We start from the raw sequence: 24,931 nt of genomic DNA on the forward strand, positions 1-24,931 counted from the left end.
AATCTCACAAAACAAACTGAGGGTTGCCGGGGGGAGGGGGTTTGGGAGAAGGGGGTGGGATTACAGACATTGGGGAGGGTATGTGATTTGGTGAGTGCTGTGAAGTGTGTAAACCTGTTGATTCACAGACCTGTACCCCTGGGGATAAAAATATATGTTTATCAAAAATAAAAAATTAAAAAAAAAAAAAAAGAAAAAAGTGTCTTGTTCTGCTCTCAGCTCAATCACACAAGTACCTTTCTCAAGACAACCATTGTACTTTATAGCATATAGCAGAAATGCTTTATGCATGCTTCTCAGTTTATCATGCAAAATATTAAAGGATGTATACTCAAGGGTCAAGATTTATTTTTTTAAAGATTTTATTTATTCATTTGAGAGAGAGAGAGCAAAAGCGGGGTAAAAGCGGGGGGGGGGGGAGGCAGACTCCCTGCTGAGCTGGGAGCCAGACAAGAGGCTTGATCTCAGGACCTAGGAATCATGACCTGACCTGAAGGCAGATCTTAACCATTTGAGCCACCCAGGCGCCTCAAGGGTCATGATTTAATAAATTTAGTAAATTTTGCTGCTTTATTAGGACATTCTTTAGAGATACTGGCTTTTTAGTTGTTGTTGTTAAGTGTAGGAGTCAGTGAAGAACACAACTACTGCTGGTACATTTCAGGGGCACTGCCTTGATTCCAAAGACACCAGCAGTTTTGTCCATCACTGATTTTACATAATTGCTGCCAATGTCAAAATACTAAAAAACTAAAAATTTTTTGCATATATTTGGTAATATTAATCTGCTTAAAAGAAAATCTGTGATGAGTAAACTTTCAAAATGCCAATTTACTGGCCTCATATCTTCAGGAAAAAAATCAGCAAAGTTTTAATTCATGTTCTATCACATATATTTTTAAACCGTGTACATAAAAAATAATTGTCCAAATAATCTTATCATTGTTATGAATATTTACTTCTGATAGAGAATGTAGTTGTTTTTATTAGTGCTATTATCACTTGGATAAGAATATTTTTATGTCTTTTAAAATAATTCCTTGACCCAGAATAGTCTGTGTAATAAAATATTTCCTATAAACAATGTAGTTTGTGGCCTTTGCGTTTGAGATAGCACAAAATATTTTAGACAAAATGTTCTTTCAGTGAACTTTATAATTTTTCTACTACTAATTACCAAATGTCAGAATTAATTTTTCTCAAATGATTATTCCTCTAATATAGTTGACAATCCCAGGCATTTAACTCATTCATTAAAATGCAATATGATTTCTCCAAAGGTTTTCATGACTAGTAATGACATGCATTATCATGCATCACTAATTTCCATGAAGAACAATGAGATACTATTTTATTGGTATCTACATTTATAGGACTTTACTAACTGCATACTTGTGAAGAAAAGGACAAAAGAACCCAGGGCAAATCAACCTCAGTTTTTTGTGTTTACTTTTTTTTCTTATGATTAAACAACGTGCTATATTAGTATTTGATGTTAGAGTTGCTACTGGTTATTTTTATTATTGTGTAGTTTTTATTAATAGTTGGAATAAATATATGGCTAAGAAGAACAATAATTAAATTATCAAAAATAAATATATGAGGATAATTATGAGTAAATTTGGAACTAAAAAATTTTAAATATTTCAAACTCCAATTTTAAAGAAAAATATTGGATGAAATGTTCCAAAACCTTTTCTTTGAAGTTTTGCATTTACATTTGTTTTCATTACTTTCTCCAGTTGTGAGCATTTATTAATTTGAAGACAAGTCAGTTAACTTACTGAACTATCTATAGTCATATCTCCTTCTAATGCATTTTCACTTTGTTGCACTTCATAGATTTCTTTTTTTACAAATTGACAGCTTGAAGCAACCCTGTGTCAAGCAAGTCTATCAGCACCGTTTTTCCAACATTTGCTCACTTTGTGTCATATTTTGGTAATTCTTGCAATATTTCAGACTTTTTCATTATTACTGTGTTTCTTCTGGTGGTCTGTGATCAGTGATCTTTGATGTTACTGTTGTTAATTGTTTGGGAGCTCCACAAACCATGCCTGCATGAGAGTGTGAATTTAATTGATAAATGTTATGTGTGCTCTGACTGCTCTGTTGACCAGCCATTCCCTCTTTACCTCTTTTTGGACCTCCCTATTCCCTGAGACACAACAATATTGAAATTAGGTAATTAATTACCCTATAATGGCCTCTAAGTGCTCAAATGAAAGGAAGAGTCACATGTCTCAAAATCTAGAAGTGAGTAAGCTTAGTGTAGAAGACGGGTCCAAAGCTGAGTCAAACTGAAAGGTATACCTCTTGAGCTAGATGGTTAGCCAAGGTGTGAATGCAAAGGAAAAAATTTTGAAGGAAATTAAAAGTGCTACTCCAGTGAATACACACATCATAAGAAAGCAAAACAGCTTTGTTGCTGATATGGAGAAAATTTTGTGGTCTGGATAAAAGACCAAATGAGCCACAACATTCCCTTAAGCTAAAACCTAATTCTGAGCAAGAGCCTGACTCTTTTTTTTTCTTTTTTAAGATTTTATTTATTTATTTATTTAAGAGAGAGACAGAGACAGAGGGAGCACATACAGAGGAAGGGCAGAGGGAGAGGAAGAAGCAGGCTCCCGCTGAGCAGGGAGCCCCATGCGGGACCAGATCTCAGGACCCTGGGATCATGACAGGAGCCCAAGGCAGCCGCCCAACCGACTGAGCCACCCACATGCCCCAAGAGCCTGACTCTTCAATTCTGTTAATGCTGAGAGAGGTGAGGAAGCTGCAGAAGAAAAGTTTGAAGCTAGCAGAGGTGGGTTCCTAAGGTGTAAGGAAAGGAGTTGTCTCCGTAATAATCCAAGTGCTGCTGTGGAAGCTGCAGTGTTAATCCAGAAGATCTAGCTGAGATAGTCATGGATGACTTGGAGGGGTTCAGAGCTTTGCTGGAGAACGTAACTGCAAATATGTGGAAAGAGCAAGAGAACTAGAATCAGAAGTGAAGCCTGACGATGCAATTGAACAACTATCCCCTAGATAACAAACAGCTGCCTTCTCACGGTGACACTCTGAAAGGTGAGAGGTGCTTCTCACAGATGAGCAAATATGTCTTGGGATGGAATCTACTGCTCCTGGTGAAAATGCTGTGAAGACTGTTGAAATGATAACAAAGGACTTACAGACTTGGTTGACAAAGCAGTGGCAGAGTCTTAGAGGATTGACTCCACTTGAAAGTTGTTCTGCTGCAGGTAAACAACATTTGAATGCTACAGAGAAATCATTAGTGAAAGGAAGAGGCAGCTGATGTGGCAAGATTCTTTGTTGTCTTATTTTAAGAAATTGCCACAGTCACCCCAACTTCAGCAACCACCACCCTGATCAGTCAGCAGCCCTCAGTATAGGACTCCCTGAAAGCTCAGATGATGGTTAACATTTCTTAGCAACAAATTATCTTTAAATTAAGGTATATATATTCTTTTAGACATAATGTTACTATATACTTAGTAGTCTATAGTATAGTGTAAACATAGCTTTTATATGCTCTGGGAAACCAACATTTGACTTTGTTGACTTTGTTGAGGTGATTTGGAACCAAACCTGCAGTGTCTCCAAGGTATGCCTGAGCTATAGATGCTTTATTGTAGTAAAGATTAAATGTTTTATGGTGCTACTATTTCAGTGCTTACTGCTATTCACTAAAATAGCATTTAGCATTTAGCATTCACTAAAATAGCAGTTACTTTTTGATAAAGATTAATTGCTGATTTAACAAAAGAATTCAAGCTTTCCTCAGGTTTGCATAGAAAAAATCATCTTCAAGGGCGCCAGAGTGGTTCAGTTAAGTGTCTGACTGTTGTTTTACCTCAGGTCATGATCCTGGGGTCATGGGATTGAGCTCCAACCTCCGTGCACTGTCTGCTTGGCATTCTCTCTCTTACCCTGTCCTTCCTGCTCTGCCCCTCTCCCCAGCCCTCTCTCGTGCTTGTGCACTCTCTCACTAAAGTAAATAAATAAAATCTTTTTAAAAAGCCATCTTCAGTTTTATAAAATAAAAATGTAGAATACAGTAATCAGACTTCACATCTAATGAACAATATATTAAAATGTCCCCATATACTCCTCATTGACTAAAACACTTTCAGTTGGAGAATTATTCATTGATATGTACATATTTCATCGATTAAGGTGGGTTTTACTCAAAATGATATGACTTCTCTTTACAATGACAGCTTCTCATTGTAAGACACATTGTTTTCACTGTTTGTATGAAGCAACAGTGACACGCAGGGACTGATTAGCTTAAATCACAGATGTGTTTGCCTTAGGGAAGTACCAGTAGCCTAGTTTTTCCCATAAAGCTGATAGCCAGAATTCACATAATTTCCAGTCCAAAGCCACAACTGTCCCAATTCCAGTATTTCATTAATTAAATTGGAACATAGTAAAGAGGAAAGGAAGATTGAGCCTGCAAATATTTAATGTCTATATGCTTTTATCTAAGGCTAAAAATATGATTCTGTATATTACTAGGGATTTGCTTTCACTAGGCTAACATCAGTTAAGCAACTCATTTGTATAGCACTTGAAAAATTCATTTGCATCAGTCATCAACACATGGATGCATAATGAGAGTGGGTATTTTTCAGGAAGAGAACACACATTTGATTTGACATTTTCTTGTTGAACTTGCGGCAGCCAGCTTCCCTGGCTTTCTTCCATCTTTTCATCCCACCAAACTTTTCCTCCTACTCATCAAATAATCACAGCATTCTTCACCATAAAACATAGGCAGATGGGTTCCTGTATCATTATTTGTAATCCAATTGAAAAGATCTGTTTTTGCTTCTCCTGGCCCTCATTCCATAGTTCTCTAAAATCAACATTCAGCTTCTTAAATTCACAATCTTTCTTTTTCTTAGCAAAGAAATGAAACTTACCAATAGCATTTTTTTGCAACTTTTTCATGTACTTTCTAGTCATGCATAATCTGAGAGTTATTCATATAAAATGTTGGAAACTTTTTTCTGAATACAATAATAATAGCACACTTTTAAAATACAATGTAGCAATGTAGTAATGTTATTATCTAATAACAATTTTGTTGAAGTCATCCACCTTTTCCTATAAATGTAAATGTTTCATTATTTAGGCATTCATTTAAAGATTATCATGGGTCCTATTTATTCATTATCATTTATTCTGAATTACTTCATAATTGGATTATTTCTCATTTTCCTTTAATAATTCCTTGAAGCACCATCTAAAAAACACTATGTGTTGAGAGGTCATTCCTCTAGAGTAGCTGTTGGAATTTCTTGGAGTGGTTGTCCTGGGATTCCAGGTTACATTTTTCTTTCCCTATTAGAATGCCCCAAATTGGGGTGCCTGGGTGTCTCAGTGGGTTAAAACCTCTGCCTTCAGCTCAGGTCATGATCTCAGGGTCCTGGAATCGAGCCCCTGATGGGCTCTGTGCTCAGCAGGGAGCCTGCTTCCCTTCCTCTCTCTCTGCCTGCCTCTCTGCCTACTTGTGATCTCTGTCTGTCAAATGAATAAATAAAAAATCTTAAAAAAAAAAAAAAAAGAATGCCCCAAATTCTTTGTTGAACAAGGGAGGGATATATGATATTATTTCTTTATACTGTCCAATTAATACTTTATACCCATATCCTTGAATTTTTTTAACCTATAAAGAACTATATAAATCTAATGTGTGAAAAAATAAAAAGAGCAAACCCCACCAATGACATATGAAATATGGAAAAGTATAGTGAGAATAAGTGTCAGTTTACATACTGAGGTCTGAAACAAAATTTTGCAAAAAGGCATTTTTCCGTTCTACAAATTCATATCCCGGAGAAAGTGAGGATGTTCTCAAAATTCATGGCAGTTGATTAGACACAGTTAAATCTTTGCATAAGGAGTATGAGCCTCTGAATTTTTAGCTTTATCAAAGTGAAGTTTCATATTCTGTATTTAGTAAACACTCCAACCTGATATAACCACAAATTATAGAAATATCTCAGCAGGGGAAGGGGAAGGAAGGGTGGCAGTTACATGGGAGAACCGGTTTCCCAGCCCTTTCACTTGTCCTCTTCATCCTCAATCCATCATCATTTTGTTCCTGTCTTGCCAACCCATTCATAAACATACTTTGAAAAGAGTACCCTACAGGAGATTTCAAACTTTCTCGAGACAGGCAACAAAAAGCCTGAAATTTATCGGTATGTGATTTTTCACCAAAGGACAAATACCTATTTCCTATCTTTCAGCACATAAACAAAATGCTTGTTATTATATTTGAAGCTGCCTACTACATACAGAGCACATTGTTCATTATCAGGAAATATCAATTCTAGAAAGGTAGAAAAATCTCTGCTTCAGAGAGTTTATGTTCTAAAAACAACTTGACACAAGCTATTTCTGATAAGTGATTTGAAAAAATGAGGCGCGAGTGTTGTAAAGATTTCTACTTAACTGATTCTTCTTTAAAGGGATTATTATCTAGCATCATGTAGTAAAAAAATTCATCCATAGTGGAGATTAGGAAATTGTACTGATTTGGGTTCTAGCTTGATTGGGTGTGACCTTGTTTATGTTATTGAACATCTCTGGGCCTCAAATTTACTGTCTGAAGAAAACAAAATTGATTGAACAATCTCTAATTCTCATTATTCTGTGTTAGTTCATAGGAAGAAAATGCCTTTTTTTTTTCTTTAAGAAAAATTTCCTTTTTGGTGACCAGTGTTTTCAGTTTACCCTGTTAATGAATTTACTATCTCATTTTCTATCATATCTTTTGAATGTCTGTATGGTGCTTAAGATCTTCTTATATATATCTGTGTATTTCCCAATACATATATACATATGTTTCTTTGTTTATAAAATAAACAACATTGATATTTTTTAACATGACAAAGCATTTTTCATGGATATCTAATTCCCATAGCACTCTCTGAGGTATTATATAATTATGTTCACTTTCCAGGTAAAGACTTGGAGACACAGTGAGATTCAGTAGCTAACCCATAGTCAGTAGACAGTAGACAGTAATTGGGGAACTGAGATCCAAGCCCAGACTGTCCAACTCTAGGGCCACTTTACCATATCACCTTCCTATGTTACTGGCTTCATACTACAACCCTACAGTTTTTCAAGTGCTTCTTTTTCTAGGCAGATTGATTTCTTTGTTTTCAAACAGAATTTTATGTGCTTGTTGTTGGCTGTGTCTTTCCATCTTGTCTGCCATCTTGATTGACACAGAGTTTCAGGCAGCCATTGTATCAATGGAGCAGAGTTGCTATCTGAGATTAATCCTATGCATCGTCATGTGTATATAATAATGGCTCCCAAATTTAAAGCCTTAACTGTTCTTTTGAGCACCTGTACTGTGCCATAGATTCCTCAGCTAACATCTTACTTCCCCCCAAATTTGTAATGCCCTTGTATTATCTTACAGGTAAATATACCACCAAGTGTCTCCAAGGAGGAGGAATTCTAGATTACTTCCTCTCCCTCATCACCTGTATCCAGTCTTTGCAACCTGATGTTTTTGCTTTCTTCATGTCTCTCAAATCCCATTCTTCTCCATTTTCATCATTATCACTTCTTGTCTGGATTATCACAATAGCTTTCTTATATTCTCCCTACATCTCCTGCCATGCTCTGTTCCAGTTTATCCAGCATAGATCTGGCACAGTAATCTTAAAAAAAGATTATTCCTTTGGTTTTTCCCAAATCCTTCAAATTTTCAGTAAAAACTGAAAACTCTGTATCATAACTTCTAAGGCTTTTCTTGACTTCCTTCTCTACCTCTCTCATCTCTTCTCCTGATATCCTTTACCTCAGATGAGTTTCAGCCACTCTTCCCATATCTCCCAGCTCTGCTATGTGTTCCTCCACTAAAACTACCAAGTGCGATCATATTCCCTCATGCTTAGAGCCTCAGCACCTAAGCAGTTTAATATAATAGCTAAAAACTCAGACTTTGAAGTTATACAGACCTGGTTTGAATTGCTCACCTACCACTTACCAGCGTATTTAGGCCAAGTTGGATAAGTAATGTGACCTCCCTGAGTCTTAGTTTCTTCATCTGTGAAATGGGCATATTAAAGGGCTTATCCCACAGAACTGTTAGAATTAAATGAAATAATTAATGTAAAGCCCTTATTATGATGCTTGGAATATAGTAATTGCTTAATGAATGTTGATACTACAACTAATGTAAATGCATAAAATCAAATGAATAAAAATTAATGAATAAATGAACACAGTAATGGAATTAAATCTATGGAGGAGAGATAAATGCACTGGTTCAGTGATGGAGAGGCTCAGGATGAGGTCAAGTAAATAAACATTTCAGATTTGTCAATTTTCTGCCTTGAAATTTGTTTCATAGTTGATATTATTTTAATAAAAGAAAAAAACAATCAAAAGATTGTTGGTCAAGGCTTTCATTTTATATTTCCACTGCCATGTTCTTCTTGTCACTTGAGAGGTACTTTTTTACTACTTCCAAAATTGTAGTCTTTGTACATCTTTAATGAATCAGAATCAGCACAATGCACTTTCTATTGAGAGAGCCATCTGAGGTTCCTGGCCTGAGGGGCACGGATGAAGGAAAGCTGTGGTCAGCACATTTAGGGCACATCAGAGAACAATTGAGCAGTGTGCAGAGTCTGTGCAATCACTTGCTCTCATTAGATACTTCTTAAATGTTCGCATGCTTGCCAGTGGCAAAGATGGCAAACTTCAAGTAACTGGGAACAAAATTTTTATTGTCCCCCACAGTTCTATAAAAGCTGTATTTAATATTTTTTGGGTGTTTTTGTTTTTGTTTTCGCTTTTTTCCTGAATGGCTTTCCACTTTAAACCCTTGGTCAAGAGTCAATGTCTGTAGTTAGTACCTGGAGTCCTTAGCAGATGGAGTGACAGGGATTAACAGGCATTTCTGTAGGTGGTAAAGTGTACACAGCAAGGTAATAGTAGCTCACATATTCAAAATCTTTATAATTTAACTTGTGATTCCCATATGTGATCTCTCTTGGGCTGTTTTCTCATATATGATCTCATATGGGCAGGGAAAGTATTTTTATTAACTTTCCTTTATACTTGAGGAAAAATTTAGGGTAATAGAGTATCTGTCAGTTGCTCAAATTCACTTGTTAGTGAGTGGTATAGTTAGGGTCGTTTATAGTGAGTCATATACCCTTCCCCACTCATATCCAAATCATTTCAGAGGCTCATTTTATAATGGATCTCTAAATTGAAGAGGCAAGAAATATTTACTACCATCGGGAGAGCAGATATATGGCAGATTTGCTTCACTGTAGGCAGTTAAGACATTTAGGGAAGTATGTCCCGTGGGGTGATGGCATCCATCAAAATAGTTACTACTTGGCAAAGGTAGGAGGCAAGCAAATTAGGTAGAAAAAAAGTAACTACTTTTTCTTGCTTTATCCACCATTTCAACCAGCCACAACCACAGTGTTAACTGACTTAGTGAGATTTTTGAACTTGACCTGGGATCCGTTTTACATGCTCTGATATTAGTTCTCCTCTAGAAAAGAAGAGTCTCCCAGAGCAAACAATCTTCACTTCAAAATCATATATGTAACTACTAATGCCTTAAAATACTTACCATTATTCCTAACTTTTTAACCTATGTCTTCTACCATTATTTTAAAATCTTTATTGGGACAATTTCAGAGTCACTCCTATATTTGAGTGTCATTATTTTCTGAAGTCTAGGCATGAGTGGTTGTGGTTCTCTGAATTCTCCATGTCTTCTTTTTCACTTCAATGATGTATTCAATAAATACTTGTGAGCACCTACAAAGCATGAGAGGCACAAAGATAAATGCATTATATTCCCTGACCTCACCCCTTTGGTTGAGAGAAGTTATCAGTACCATTTCTAAAATAGAGAGGTAAGTATGTTAATAGTTGTGTCAATCCAGATCATTGCTGACTCTTTCTAAGGAAACTTGAGTGTCTCTGTCCGCTAGAAGCAGGGATTTCCTCTGGCAAGCAAGATCACAGCTGATGTTGGAAAAGCCTTGGTACTCCCTATGCCTATATTCCACCTACCAAAAGACCGCAGCAATCAATTCACTTGGAAACCCTATGGTAAATATAATCCATTAGGGTTCACGCTATTGTTATCTCTGGTCATCATCTCATATACAAGCCCCTCCAATCATCTGCTGTTTTCTGCATTCTCACCTTTAGAATATTTTAGGCTTCCTGCCTCCTATCTATCCTTAAGGTACTCCTCTCTGCATGGTCTCCCAGACCTGATCTCTATATTCTACTCTGAAACTCTCTGAACGTAGTTAAAAAGTTTTCCTATCTTCTTCCAACTAATGGCCTTAACTGAAACTGAGACTTCACTTATGAAAACCCTTCTCCAATTTAAGTGGGGAAATCTATGATCAGGAAGGAGGTGTTCACAAGAGTTTGTGTGGATTTACGGCTTACTTACAAGAATTCTCAATAATAGTTGTTTGTTTTAGTGTTGCTTTTGGAAGCCATGACGTGATAGTCCCCCAGAGCTGTTCCCACAGTCCTTAAGTCTGTCAGTAGGAAGGACCTGACATTTGGTTCGATCTTCAAATATCAGAGTACCTGAGAAAATAAGAACATAAGAATAAACCACTTAGTCATGTCCAGGCTGTTTTATGCAATCAAGCTTTATTTCTCTGACCAAGGATGTGTCCATTCTGCCTTACAAGCAATCACCTCAATTAAAAAACAATGTATTTCAAATAGACTTGTCTCATACCGTAATGTAATTTTTTTTTTTGTCTATGAACTTTTCTGTAATTTTTAAGCTTATTTAAGCTTTTCATTTTTTCCTTCTTAATCTGCTTTTCACTTCTATCTCTTAAAGTAGAGTTTGGTTATGTTTGCTTGCTGGTGGGTAAAGTACTACAAGCAAGTCTGTGTTATTTTATATAAATGAGTAATGGTTACAGAAGAAATCAAGCACACACACATTCAAGAAATAAGGACATGATTTAGCTAGCAATAATACTGTTCTAAGCCTAATCCATACTTTTTAGGGATGACTCAGAAGGCAATTCAAGACCATGCAAAAGCCTGAGGAATAACACAGCTTGTTATGATAAATATGTGGAAGTGTTAACAGAGTTTTCAGATTCTCTGAGAAATTTGCTTTAATTTTAAATGTAAAAAAAAAAAGTTAATGTAAAGTACTTTATAAATAGAATTATATGTGCTATTCCTGAGAGACGATAGGAGTGTTAGTGTCAAGGTCACTTTCTTGAACTCCAGAAACTTCTTGCAAAGAGTAAATCACTAATCTGTTTTCTAGATTTCATTATCTTCTTTCAAAATCATATTAATATTTTTGCCTATGCCGGTAATATTTCCTAATTCCACTTCCTCCGTGCCAGTAAGACACAATGCTGAACTACAAAAGACATGGGCACTGAAGTCACAATCCTGTGAATGTTAACTCCTCTTACTAACTTTGTGACCAGGGACCTCTTAAAAACAATTTTTAAAATATTTCTTTGTTTTAGTTTCCTACTCTGTAAAATGGAGATAATTTTTAGCATATTAAGTTCTTGTAAGAAGTAAATGAGACAATTTGGGTAAAGCATTTAGAACTGTTCCTGACACATACTCTGTCCTCAGCAAATGCTTTCTATTAACAACTACCACTTTTTTTTTTTCTTTAAAATTAGCAGTTCATAGGTGAGGTCCTATTATTTTAAGATTTAGTGAACACATCTTTGTTAACTTGAAATGGAACATATTATCTTCTAATAGTTGTTTTTCCATATGGAAGAGGCCTAATCCCCTGAATCTGTGCTTATCACAGATGTCATTGTGCCCACGGCATCTGGCAGCTGAGAAATGATGAAATATTGTGGAGGCCGAGGGAGAATTCAGTTTTGTTCTAACCCCTCAATCTGCAAGTTTGCTCTCATAGTGAAGTGAAGTCAGCTTTTCTAGATCTTCCTTTGAATTTACCTACTCCTGCTCTTGGATTGCATGGAATGTATAATCATTCTTGTCATTGGACAAATCTTCTGGTTTAAAATAGCCATTGTATTTCAGATACAACTTGTCTTTTCCATTTCAGCCTGCCCAGTTCCTACAAGGTTTCCTGATGACTGTTTTCTTAACATGTATCATCCTGGTCACTATCCTTTGTTCATAGTGTCTTAAAGTGTTTTTGGAGTAGAATGCACTATTCTAGATATCAAAAAGAATTATGGGATTTGCCTTTTGTGGGCACTGTGTTTCCATTAATGCAGCATAAGATTGTATTCATTTTGGAAAAGCCTTGCTATCGTGTTGGCTACTGGACTTGAACTCCATGACAATAGCTGAGGTTTTTTTTTTTTTTTTAATTGGAAAAACTTGTTCTTACAACAAGTTATAGGTTTCCTCATTGTGTCATTGTGCTGATGTAGTTTGAATCTAATTCTAAGACTTCATAGTTTTATCTGTCAAATTCTGTGGTGTTAGTTTCATGTCATTGCTCCAGTATATTGGAAACTGTAAATCATTATTATAATATATATTAGTATTTGATCTTGACATTATGACATCTGAAAACTTGACAAGTACACCTTAATATACACTATATAATGATGACAACCCTATTGATAAGGAAGTAGATTGAGACAAAGCCTAATACATTGACATACGTTGACATGCTGGACACATCTATTCAGGTTGTAAATTAACTGATAATCAATACACTTTAATCACTAGCATTATTTTATCTCTCTCATCATTGATATTTACTCTAAATCACTCTGGGTGATTTATTGAATGAATCTGCTGGTTTCTTCATCATTCTGTGAGGGACAGTAGTTCCCCCTTATCTGTGGTTTCACTTTCCAGTGTTTCAGTTACCTGCAGTCAACTGTGGTCAGGAAACAGATGACCTGTCTTCTAACATATGGTCAGAAGTTCAGCAGTAGTCTAACACTTCATCACAGTGTCCACACCATTCACCTCAGTTCATCTTATCACATGGGCATTTTTTCATCTCACAACATTACAAAAATAAGGGTGAGTATAGCACAATAAGGTATTTCAAAAGAGAGAGACCATATTCACATAATTTTTATTGTCTATTTTTATAGTTGTTCTATATTATTATTAGTTGCTGTTATTAATCTCTTACATGCCTGGTTTATAAATTAAACTTTATCATAGGTATGTATGTATAGGCAAAAAATAGGGTTTGGTACTGTCTGTGGTTTCAAGCATTCCTGGCGGATTGTGGAATGTATCCCCCACAGATAAGGAAGGACTACTATAAATCATTGGGACTGGAATGCCAGACTCACTTAAAGCCTGTATATATTCTCTAGCTATTTCCACATCTCTCCTCAGAGTCAAATTTTTGTTTTGTATGTGTGTGTGCATGCATACACACACACTTCTTCCTTACTTATATAAGTTTGAAATAATGTGATATAAAATAATTTATCATACCCTAGTTTTTTTTAGCATTTCCAAAGTTATGAAATAATGTAGGAGAATATGAACTTTAATGGCTGCATGATTTGCCATAAAATGGATTCAGCATAATGTATGAAACAGATTCCTAGATTAAGTATATATCCAAATTTTGGCTATAATGACTAATCTTAGGACAAAAATAATTACAGCCAAATAATTCTCAACATTTTTGGATAAATGCCTAGGAGAGATTAATTAAACAGTCATAAATTTACATATACATATGGCTGCATCCATATTTATAGTTGTTTTAAGAAAAGATATATTTTTATTTTAGAAGATATATGAAATACCAGGAAAGATTGAGAAGTTAAAAAAATTATTGTCCATGACTCAGAGAAAGGTTATCAATATGTATACATATATTTCGCATATTTTGATATACCTATTTAAAATATAAAAAGGGAGTTATACTGCATATTTTATCTTTTAGAATTTTTTAGAATTAAAAATAGGTCATAATCATTATACCCTATCATTTATTAGTTTTCTACACTATAATTTTAGTATCTATACAGTGTTCATTTGCATGGATTTAATCTTAAAAAAGAAATTTCTTGATATGGGTTAGTTATGTTACTTCTGTGCTCTTTGGTATGTAGACTGTGATGAATATCCTTGATAATAATCTTTGTATACATTCACAATGATCTTCTTAGGAATAAATCTTTAAGGTAGAATTGCTTGTCAAAGAGTATGTATACACAATATTAAGCTTTTTGTGGAGATTTTTCATTTGTTCCTTGGAAAATGTACTCATATTTTCCCTCCTAGTGGCATAAAATCACATTTTTGGGGCACTTGGGTGGCCTAGTTGATTAGGCATCTGCTTTAGGCTCAGGTCATGATTCCAGATCCCGCGATCCAAGCCCCGGATTAGCAGGGAGTCTGTTTCTCCCTCTCTCTCTACTCTTCCCCTAGATCGTGTTTACCCTCTCGCTCACTCTCTCTCTCTCTCAAATAAATAAATTAAAAATCTTTAATAAAATAAAATCACATTTTCCCAGATTCTTACCAAGAGCACTTAGACATTTTGGCCTTGTTTTAAGTGAAAGTTATGTTGTGTCATGGTTTATAATTGGCATTTCTTCTTTGACTGCCAGTGAAGTTTTATGTTTCATTGTGTGTGTGTGTGTGTGTGTGTGTGTGTGTGTGTGTGAAAAAGAGAAAGAGAGAATGAGAATTTGTGTGAATTTCCTCTTCAGTCTTTATTGTTTTCTATAGATTGTCTGTTTTGTATTGATCTAAAAAATATATTTGCTATTAGTGAAATTAAGCATTTATCTCCGAATAACAAACATATTTTCAATAACAAACATATTTTCATATTTTGAAATGTTTCCTTTTTTAAAAAAAATCTGTTTAAATTCAATTTAGGGGACACCTCGGTGGCTCAGTCAGCTTAGCATCTGTGTTCAGCTCAGGTCATGATCCCAGTTTCCTGGGATCTAGTCAGCCATTGGCTTCTTGCTCAGCATGGAGCCCATTTCTCCCCTGCCTGCTGCTCCCCTTGCTTGTGCTCTCATGCGTGCTCTCCCTCTCTCTCTCTCTGGCAACTAAAAAAAACTTTATAAAAATAAATAAATCCAACTTAGTTAACATATAGTGTATTATTAGTTTCAGGGGTAGAATTTAGTGTTTCATCAGTTGTATATAACACCCAGTGCTCATCGCTAGTGCCCTTCTTAATGCCCTTCACCCAATTACTCCATCCCCCCACCAACCTCCCCTCCAGCAACCCTCAATTTGTTTCCTATGGTTAAGAGTTTATGGTTTGCCTCCCTCTGTCTTTTTATCTTATTTTGTTTTTCCTTCCCTTCCCCTACGTTCATCTGTTTTGTTTCTTAATTTCTACATATGAGTGAAATGATATGGTATTTGTCTTTCTCTTACTGATTTATTTTGGTTAACGTAATACCCTCTAGTTCTATCCACATTGTTGCAAATAGCAAGATTCCGTTTTTGGATGGCTGCATTAGATTCCTATGTGTATGTGTATGTGTGTGTGTACCACATCTTCTTGATCCATTCGTCTGTTGATGAACATCTAGGCTCTTTCCATAGTTTGGCTCCTTTGGAGATTGCTGCTATAAATGTTAGAGTGCATGTGCCCGGATAAATACCTAGAAGTGCAGTTGCTGGGTCTTGGGGTAGTTCTATTTTTAACTTTAACTTTTTAAGGAACACCCATACTCTTCTCCAGAGGGGCTGCACCAGTTTGCATTCCCACCAACAGTGTAGGAGGGTTCCGCTTTCTCTGCATCCTCACCAGCATCTGTCATTTCCTGAGTTGTTAACTTTAGCCAACCTGACTGGTGTGAGGCGATATCTCATTATGGTTTGATTTATATTTACCTGATACCAAATGATGTTGAGCATTTTCTCCTGTGTCTGTTAGCCATCTATATGTCTTTTTTGAAGAAAATGTCTGTTCATGTCTTCTGCCCATTTCTTGACTGGATGTTTTTGGTTTTGGGGTGTGGTGTTTGATAAGTTCTTTATAGATTTTGGATACTAGCCCTTTATCAGATATGTCATTTGCAAATATCTTCACCCATTCTGTAGGTTGCCTTTTAGTTTTGCTGATTGTTTCCTTTGCTGTGCAAAAGCTTTTATCCTGATGAAGTCCCGATAGTTCAGTTTTGTTTTTGTTTCCCTTGCCTCTGGTGATGTGCCTAGCAAGAAGTTGTTGCAGCTGAGGTCAAAGAGGTTGCTGCTTGTGTTCTACTCTAAGATTTTGATGGATTCCTGTCTCACGCTTGGGTTTTTCATCCATTTTGAGTTTGTTTCCTATTCTCCAATATTGTAAAATATCCAATACATTATTGTTAGTACTGTAATATTTTCTTAGCATTTCAGTATTTTCTCCTGGAATCTATTTCTGTTTAAGCTGTGAATAAGAATCTGGCTTACTTTTTTCTTTCAAGATTATTAATCACTTCTCTCAGCACTACTTATAAAATAGTTATAAATCCCCTACTGATGTGAAGTAATATAAGCATAAATAGCTCAGATAGATATACATAAGAGCTGTTTTTATTCTATTTGCCAATTTACCATTTTTAATTGAAAAATTTGTTTATATTTACATAAGCACATATGTGGGTATGATTTACAGTGAGTCTTTGTATGAATTGGCCTTTGGGTGCTTTGAGATTAAATTGTGTTTTTATCACATACGTTTTAAATAAAATCTTTGAATTCAGTTTTGAGATTACTTACATAATTTTTTTCCACTAATTCCTATACCAGATTGAAAGCATGCTGCAGTTTTGGTATCTTTTGAAATACAGGTTTAATGTTTTTCTTTCCAAAAGGAACATGTAAGCAGTATTATTTTCTGGAATCTTTTATGTCAGTAAATGACTATCTGTTTCATTCATTAAAGACAACCCAGACTGTTTTAAATTTCTTAAGTGTCTATTTTTTATTTCCCCTGAATTTATGGAATGATGTTTGGTTTCCCTGTTCCTGCAGAAATTTTTCTTAAGCCTCCATTATTTTTTTCTCTTTTTTCAACCCTGTGAGGTTTTTTTTTTTTTTTCCATATTCCCTCAGTTCTGCATTTTTTCTTATTGAGGTGAATGCTTGAATCCCTTCCTCAGATCCAAGATTAGAGCCTGGGAAGTGATATAGCAGTCCAGTTCCCCATGTCTGATAAACACTTATCTATGATTTTGAACTTTCTTCTATCCTGTAACCTGGTTCTCTGAAGTTCTGAACTAATGGATTACATTAAAACTTTATAATTCTTAACATCCATTTCCTCAAAGTTCTTCTCAATTTTTTCCCTGTCTTGAATGTTTTGCTTATAATTTCATTTAAAAACCCCTAATTTCAGCTTTAAGTTCTTCAATAAATAAGTCTTTGGGGAAAATATTTAAGTTTCTATATGCCTTGTTTTTAAAAAATCGAACTTCTGTTTATGTTTAGATGTACAGCTTTAGTTTTATTTTGATAATAAAAAAATTACCTACACATTTTTTCTCTCCATTTATTATCACAAAGTGCTTTTTATTTCCACTCCAAGGTTTATGTGGTTTTATGAGGTCCAGTTTAATTTCTCTATATTTGTGGCTCTCATACATCCTACACTTGCTTTAAAAGGTAGCTGAATATCCTTTGGGTCTTTATTAAAGAGCTGAGCCAGGTAACAGATGAATGCCTCTACCTTTGTCTCTTCATTCATGACTACTGTATGATGTGGTTTACCAAGGGAAATGACACACATTATTTTATTCATTCTTTAATACTTCTGGTTTTTTTTGTTTTGCAGAATGAGTGTGTGAAGTGTGAATTAATTACTATACTTGACAGTGGCTTTGTAGCTGAGATATGGCTGGACCTTGCAGTCTAGTGGCAAACACAGACATGAAAGACTTTCAGGTAAGGTTAGAAGGTTCTTGGAAGAAATGGATAACCAGAAAAAGCAAGATCTCTGACAGTGACATTTTACTAATCCCTAATGAAATACCCTGATGACTCTAACTTGTTGCCCATTACACAAAAGTTAAATCTGATTTTGGTGCCTTTTTGTTGTATGCATGTGGCCTTCTACATTCTCCAGCGTATGCTGTGTGTGTTGTATTGTATTGTATTCTCAAAGTCCTTATTCCCCAAATTATCTCACTTTGCAGCTTTTCTTACCAGACTTTTCAGTGTTTCTTATTGTCTTCCCTAACTGATATCCTTTGTCTTAGGTGACAATAGCTGGTTTATTTTCCTTTCATTATTTTTGAGGAATTCCCTGGCATAGTGGACTCTCGGCCCTCAGAGTTTTAAGTTAAGTAAAAAAAAAAAAAAGCAAGTCCTTTGTGCAAATCCTTCATGAAGCTTCCACGGTGGTCAAATAAGACAAAAACAATTCATTGAGAACCAGATCCTCTCTGCCCTCCAACACTAGAACTGATACAAGAATGTGAGTTGCCAACCTATGGAAGCAGGTGGGATAAATCAAAATACCACAGAAGTCTACTGTATTTCACTCATTGTTTTCCTGACTGAGCATTCAACTGTTGCTATTTGCTTTGACAATACTCTGGAGTTTTATTTCCAATAAGGTTGACTCTGACCGTTTTTGTCAGATTTCTCAGTGTTTTTAAGGGAGGATGGGCCCCTGGAGTTCTCTACTCTGCCATTTTCACTGATGTTACTTTCAACTTGTATTTCTTACATGAAAATGCATGTCTGGGTGTTCTTCCGAATCAATGCATAAAAGGTTCTTCATTCTTTTATATCACTACAGTGTTCCATGTATAGATCTACTGTAGTTACTTAATGAATCTCCTGTTGCTATGCATCTATCTTGTTGCTAACATTTTGCTATTACCAGTTAAATGTAGTGAATAGCCTTATACATGCTATTTCACATCTTTGCATGTATATTTATATATCAGATTCCAAGTGCCTTGGTGTGCCAATGGTTATGAACATCTGTAATTTTGAAAACATTGCCAGATTGTTATGTATGCTGTTATCAGTTTACAAATCTACTAACCATTCATGATTTAAGATGGGTTTTCCACTACAATGCTTCATTAAAATTTTTCATTGTTTCCAATTTGACACAGTATGTTTTTATTTATATGTCTCTAGTTATTAATGAGTTTGAGTATCTTTAAATAAATTTAAAGGTCCACCTAATTTATGAATCTTTTGTTTATTCACTTTTCATCTTTATGGTCATTTTCTTATGGGTTTATGGGAACATTTTATATTAGGGCAACATCCATAATATTTCTCTAAATATTATTACTATTTATCATTTTTTCTGTTTTAAATTCAGCAATACAGAGTTAGCCTGTGAAATCCTAGGCCCCCATCCTGGACCCCAGTAAAAGCTGAACGCCAGGCCTACACTCTCTCCCACACCCCTGTGACGTGTATGGCCCCAGGTGTGGTGTAGTTTCCAGGTTCTGTAAGTCATTAACCTTGTCTCCTTTGAAGTCTTCTGATGGTTATTGCTGAGGATGTCTTACAGTCATAATAAGAACCACAAGGGACAGTCCAGCCATAACGTTGGTTATTGATAGCCCCATATAATAGGAGGTTTCGATCTAGATACAATTTTTCCAAATTAGGTTTCACTGGAATCTACGAGGCCCAACATCCCTTATTGAAAAGCCTATTCCTTTCTCCTCTTACCCCACATAACAGTTTGAATCACCAAATTTATAAAATGGCTCATTTCTGTAAATATTTGGATATATATCTAGATTTTCTGTTAAGAGATTTTTTCCTATCAATTCTAAAAATTGAGATTCCCTCATATACATTAGCAGAATGTTTTGTGGACCAGCTTCTCTCCTGTCCAAGTTTTATTTTCTCTTTAATAATCTTTGATAATCTAAAAAAAAATAATAATCTTTGATGATCTTCTTTTATGACAGCCCCCATAGAATGTAGGTAACTAGTTTAGAAATGTTGAAGACTCACATATAATTACCTCTGGTTTGTATGTTTGTATTGGCCAATATGGTAAAGACAGTTGTGGAGTATGTCACATCATGGGACATGTTGGCCATGTATATCAATGCATACATTCTCTTGGATGGAACATACTCCACCGTATATATCTGCTCTAACTTGCATTTTAAGCTATAAAGATAAGTTGCCCAATGTGTGATGTTGCTCTGGGTAGGTGGTGGTTAATGTCCTACATCTATGAGAAACCTAAATTTTGGAATATTTGTAGGTCCCTATTCAGGGATTTAACCTTTCTAATTTAGTTGTCTCACAAAAATTTTTGTGTAAAGAAAGATGACTACCTTCTCCATAAAAATGGTGAATTTCTGATGAACTTTAAGGCTCGTATACCCAACAAATATATTCTAATGATTTTGATTATATTGTCTGAAAATCTAGTTAAAAGTAATGTTTACAGGTTAACTAAGTTTAATGAACATTGCTTTCCTTAATGTGCTTTTTCTTGGATATACATTTATATTTTATTATCATTTGACCAATAAAGGCATAAAATTAAAATTTGACTTCTAGATCAATAATATTCTTATATATATATTTTTCCATGACTCAAATTATTCAATATTCAATATTATTCAATATTATTATGGTAGATTTTCTAAAATACTAGTTACATTGCTTTTATTTAGCATATGGTTCTATTGTATTTAAGGAATTGTAGTTGAAAATGTGGGGTTATGAAAACTAATGGGAATAAGAATTTGTGTTTGTCATTTTTTAAAAAAGGTTTTATTTATTATTTGAGAAAGAGATTTAGAGAATGAGTGGGAAGAGAGGCAGAGGGAGAAACAGACTGGAGCAGGGAGCCCATCATGGGACTTGATCCCAGGACCCCAGGATCACAATCCAAGCTGAAGGCAGACGCTCAACCGACTGAGCCACCCAGGCACCCTGTTTGTACTGTGGAAACATGAAACATATATTAGAATTATTTTTTGTTTTAAGTTCTCACATGTTTGTTACTGAACCATCCTACTAGTAGAAGAGCATAGTAACAGAGAAAAAAAAAAGTATTTCTCCTATAAAACATGTCTAGGGGTGCCTTAGTGGCTCAGATGGTTAAGTGTCTGCCTTCAGCTCAGGTCATGATCTCCAGGACCTCGGATTGAGCCCCATGTCCAACTCCCAGCTCAGTGGGGAGTCTGCTTCTCCTTCTCCCTCTGTCTCTCCCCCTGCTTGTACTCTCTCTGCCTCTGCCTCTGTCTCTCTCTCTCTCTCAAATGAATAAATAAATCTTTTAAAAAGATGTCTATTTTTCAGATAGTAGTGATGTTTATAGAATGATTGGGTACAAGCTAATGAGTGATTGGACGTGACTTTCATGCAGCATAAATACCATGCCTTCTCATGTGTGATCCCTTATAGACCCAGATTGGTTCTTCTTCAATGCCTCCTCTTGGAGTTGTATCTGATTTTATTACCAGTTTTCATCTGAATCCACTGGAATGGAATGTTTGTGCATCTGTTTCTTGGCCAGGAATCTCTTGATCCTGAAAGTGTTGTGAGAAGAGTTGGCAAGGAGTAGTCAACTACACACACCATGATGGCAGAGAAAAGGAGGTATTAGGGGTATTTTTTTACACCAATAAAAAAAGATAAAAGGCAAGAAAGTATGATTATTAATAGATAAGTAATCTTGAAGAGCTGTGATCTAAGATTATGGGTTTCAGTATGTAATTTTATTAATTGCGATCTGACCTCCAGAGAAAAACATTATTTCTCTTGTATGAATCTTTAGTGACTCTGGACATGCGTAAACTATTGCCTTGTGATTTAAAAATTAAAATGATAAAATTCTAGTACTTCCATATTAGAGATGAAAAAAGCACTTACAAGGAAATGAAAATTAATAAGACTTCCAATAACTAGAGAAATGTAATTGCCTATCAAAGTGAATGAGATTAACATTTATATGTTAGGACATGAATGCAAATTCTAAGAAACATTTTTGTGTTTTTTACTTGCTAAAGACATATTCTAACTTTAATGCTGAACATATCATCCATACTTATCTTTGAAAGTTAAATACCCAAAAATATTTTAAAAATAAACTCTAAGTACTATATTCTAACTTTAATGCTGAACATATCATCCATACTTATCTTTGAAAGTTAAATACCCAAAAATATTTTAAAAATAAACTCTAAGTACTATAAGATCAAGTATTCAAGTTATGTAAATTGTGGGCCAGTGCACACTCAACATGCTTCAACTACAGCATTTGATTTTGAGATATTATTATTATTATTATCATTATTTTAATTTCTTATTTTTTTATAAACATGTATTTTTATCCCCAGGGGTACAGGTCTGTGAATCGCCAGGTTTACACACTTCACAGCACTCACCAAAGCACATACCCTCTCCAATGTCCATAACTCCACTCCCCCTTCTCCCAACCCCCTTCTCCCAACCCCCCTCCCCACAGCAACCCTCAGTTTGTTTTGTAAGATTAAGAGTCACTTATGGTTTGTCTCCCTCCCAATCCTATCTTGTTTCATTGATTCTTCTCCTACCCACTTAAGCCCCCATGTTGCATCACCACTTCCTCATATCAGGGAGATCATATGATAGTTGTCTTTCTCTGCTTGACTTATTTCGCTAAGCATGATACACTCTAGTTCCATCCACGACGTCGCAAATGGCAAGATTTCATTTCTTTTGATTGATGCATAGTATTCCATTGTGTATATATACCACATCTTCTTGATCCATTCATCTGTGGATGGACTTCTAGGTTCTTTCCATAGTTTGGCTATTGTGAACATTGCTGCTATAAACATTCGGGTGCACGTGCCCCTTTGGATCACTACGTTTGTATCTTTAGGGTAAATACCCAGTAGTGCAATTGCTGGGTCACGGGCAATTCTATTTTCAACATTTTGAGGAACCTCCATGCTGTTTTCCAGAGTGGCTGCACCAGCTTGCATTCCCACCAACAGTGTAGGAGGATTCCCCTTTCTCTGCATCCTCGCCAGCATCTGTCATTTCCTGACTTGTTGATTTTAGCCATTCTGACTGGTGTGAGGTGATATCTCATTGTGGTTTTGATTTGTATTTCCCTGATGCCGAGTGATATGGAGCACTTTTTCATGTGTCTGTTGGCCATCTGGATGTCTTCTTTGCAGAAATGTCTGTTCATGACCTCTGCCCATTTCTTGATTGGATTATTTGTTCTTTGGGTGTTTACTTTGCTAAATTCTTTATAAATTTTGGACACTAGTCCTTTATCTGATATGTCGTTTGCAAATATCTTCTCCCATTCTGTCAGTTGTCTTTTGATTTTGTTAACTGTTTCCTTTGCTGTGCAAAAGCTTTTGATCTTGATGAAATCCCAATAGTTTATTTTTGCCCTTGCTTCCCTTGCCTTTGGTGATGTTCCTAGGAAGATGTTGCTGCGGCTGAGGTCAAAGAGGTTGCTGCCTGTGTTCTCCTCAAGGATTTTGATGGATTCCTTTCGCACATTTAGGTCCTTCATCCATTTTGAGTCTTCATGTGTGGTGTAAGGAAATGGTCCAATTTCATTTTTCTGCATGTGGCTGTCCAATTTTCCCAACACCATTAATTGAAGAGGCTGTCTTTTTTCCATTGGACATTCTTTCCTGCTTTGTCGAAGATTAGTTGAGCATAGAGTTGAGGGTCTATTTCTGGGCTCTCTATTCTGTTCCATTGATCTATGTGTCTGTTTTTGTGCCAGTACCATGCTGTCTTGATGATGACAGCTTTGTAATAGAGCCTGAAGTCTGGAATTGTGATGCCACCAACTTTGGCTTTGTTTTTCAATATTCCTTTGGCTATTCGAGGTCTTTTCTGGTTCCATATAAATTTTAGAATTATTTGTTCCATTTCTTTGAAAAAGATGGATGGTACTTTGATAGGAATTGCATTAAATGTGTAGATTGCTTTAGGTAGCATAGACATTTTCACAATATTTATTCTTCCAATCCAGGAGCATGGAACATTTTTCCATTTCTTTGTGTCTTCCTCGATTTCTTTCATGAGTACTTTATAGTTTTCTGAGTATAGATTCTGTGCCTCTTTGGTTAGGTTTATTCCTAGGTATCTTATGGTTTGGGGTGCAATTGTAAATGGGATGGACTCCTTAATTTCTCTTTCTTCTGTCTTGTTGTTGGTGTAGAGAAATGCAACTGATTTCTGTGCATTGATTTTATATCCTAACACTTTACTGAATTCCTGTATAAGTTCTAGCAGTTTTGGAGTGGAGTCTTGTGGGTTTTCCACATATAGTATCATATCATCTGCGAAGAGTGATAATTTGACTTCTTCTTTGCCGATTTGGACGCCTTTAATTTTCTTTTGTTGTCTGATTGCTGAGGCTAGGACTTCTAATACTATGTTGAATAGCAGTGGTGATAATGGACATCCCTGCCGTGTTCCTGACCTTAGCGGAAAAGCTTTCAGTTTTTCTCCATTGAGAATGATATTTGCGGTGGGTTTTTCATAGATGACTTTGATGATATTGAGGTATGTGCCCTCTATCCCTACACTTTGAAGAGTTTTGATCAGGAAGGGATGCTGTACTTTGTCAAATGCTTTTTCAGCATCTATTGAGAGTATCATATGGTTCTTGTTCTTTCTTTTATTGATGTGTTGTATCACATTGACTGATTTGCGGATGTTGAACCAACCTTGCAGCCCTGGAATAAATCTCACTTGGTCGTGGTGAATAATCCTTTTAATGTACTGTTGAATCCTATTGGCTAGTATTTTGGTGAGAATTTTTGCATCTGTGTTCATCAAGGATATTGGTCTATAGCTCTCTTTTTTGATGGGATCCTTGTCTGGTTTTGGGATCAAGGTGATGCTGGCCTCATAAAATGAGTTTGGAAGTTTTCCTTCCATTTCCATTTTTTGGAACAGTTTCAGGAGAATAGGAATTAGTTCTTCTTTAAATGTTTGGTAGAATTCCCCCGGGAAGCCGTCTGGC

This window comes from Mustela nigripes, chromosome 4 (assembly GCF_022355385.1).
Source record: "Mustela nigripes isolate SB6536 chromosome 4, MUSNIG.SB6536, whole genome shotgun sequence".
Classification (NCBI taxonomy): domain Eukaryota; kingdom Metazoa; phylum Chordata; class Mammalia; order Carnivora; family Mustelidae; genus Mustela; species Mustela nigripes.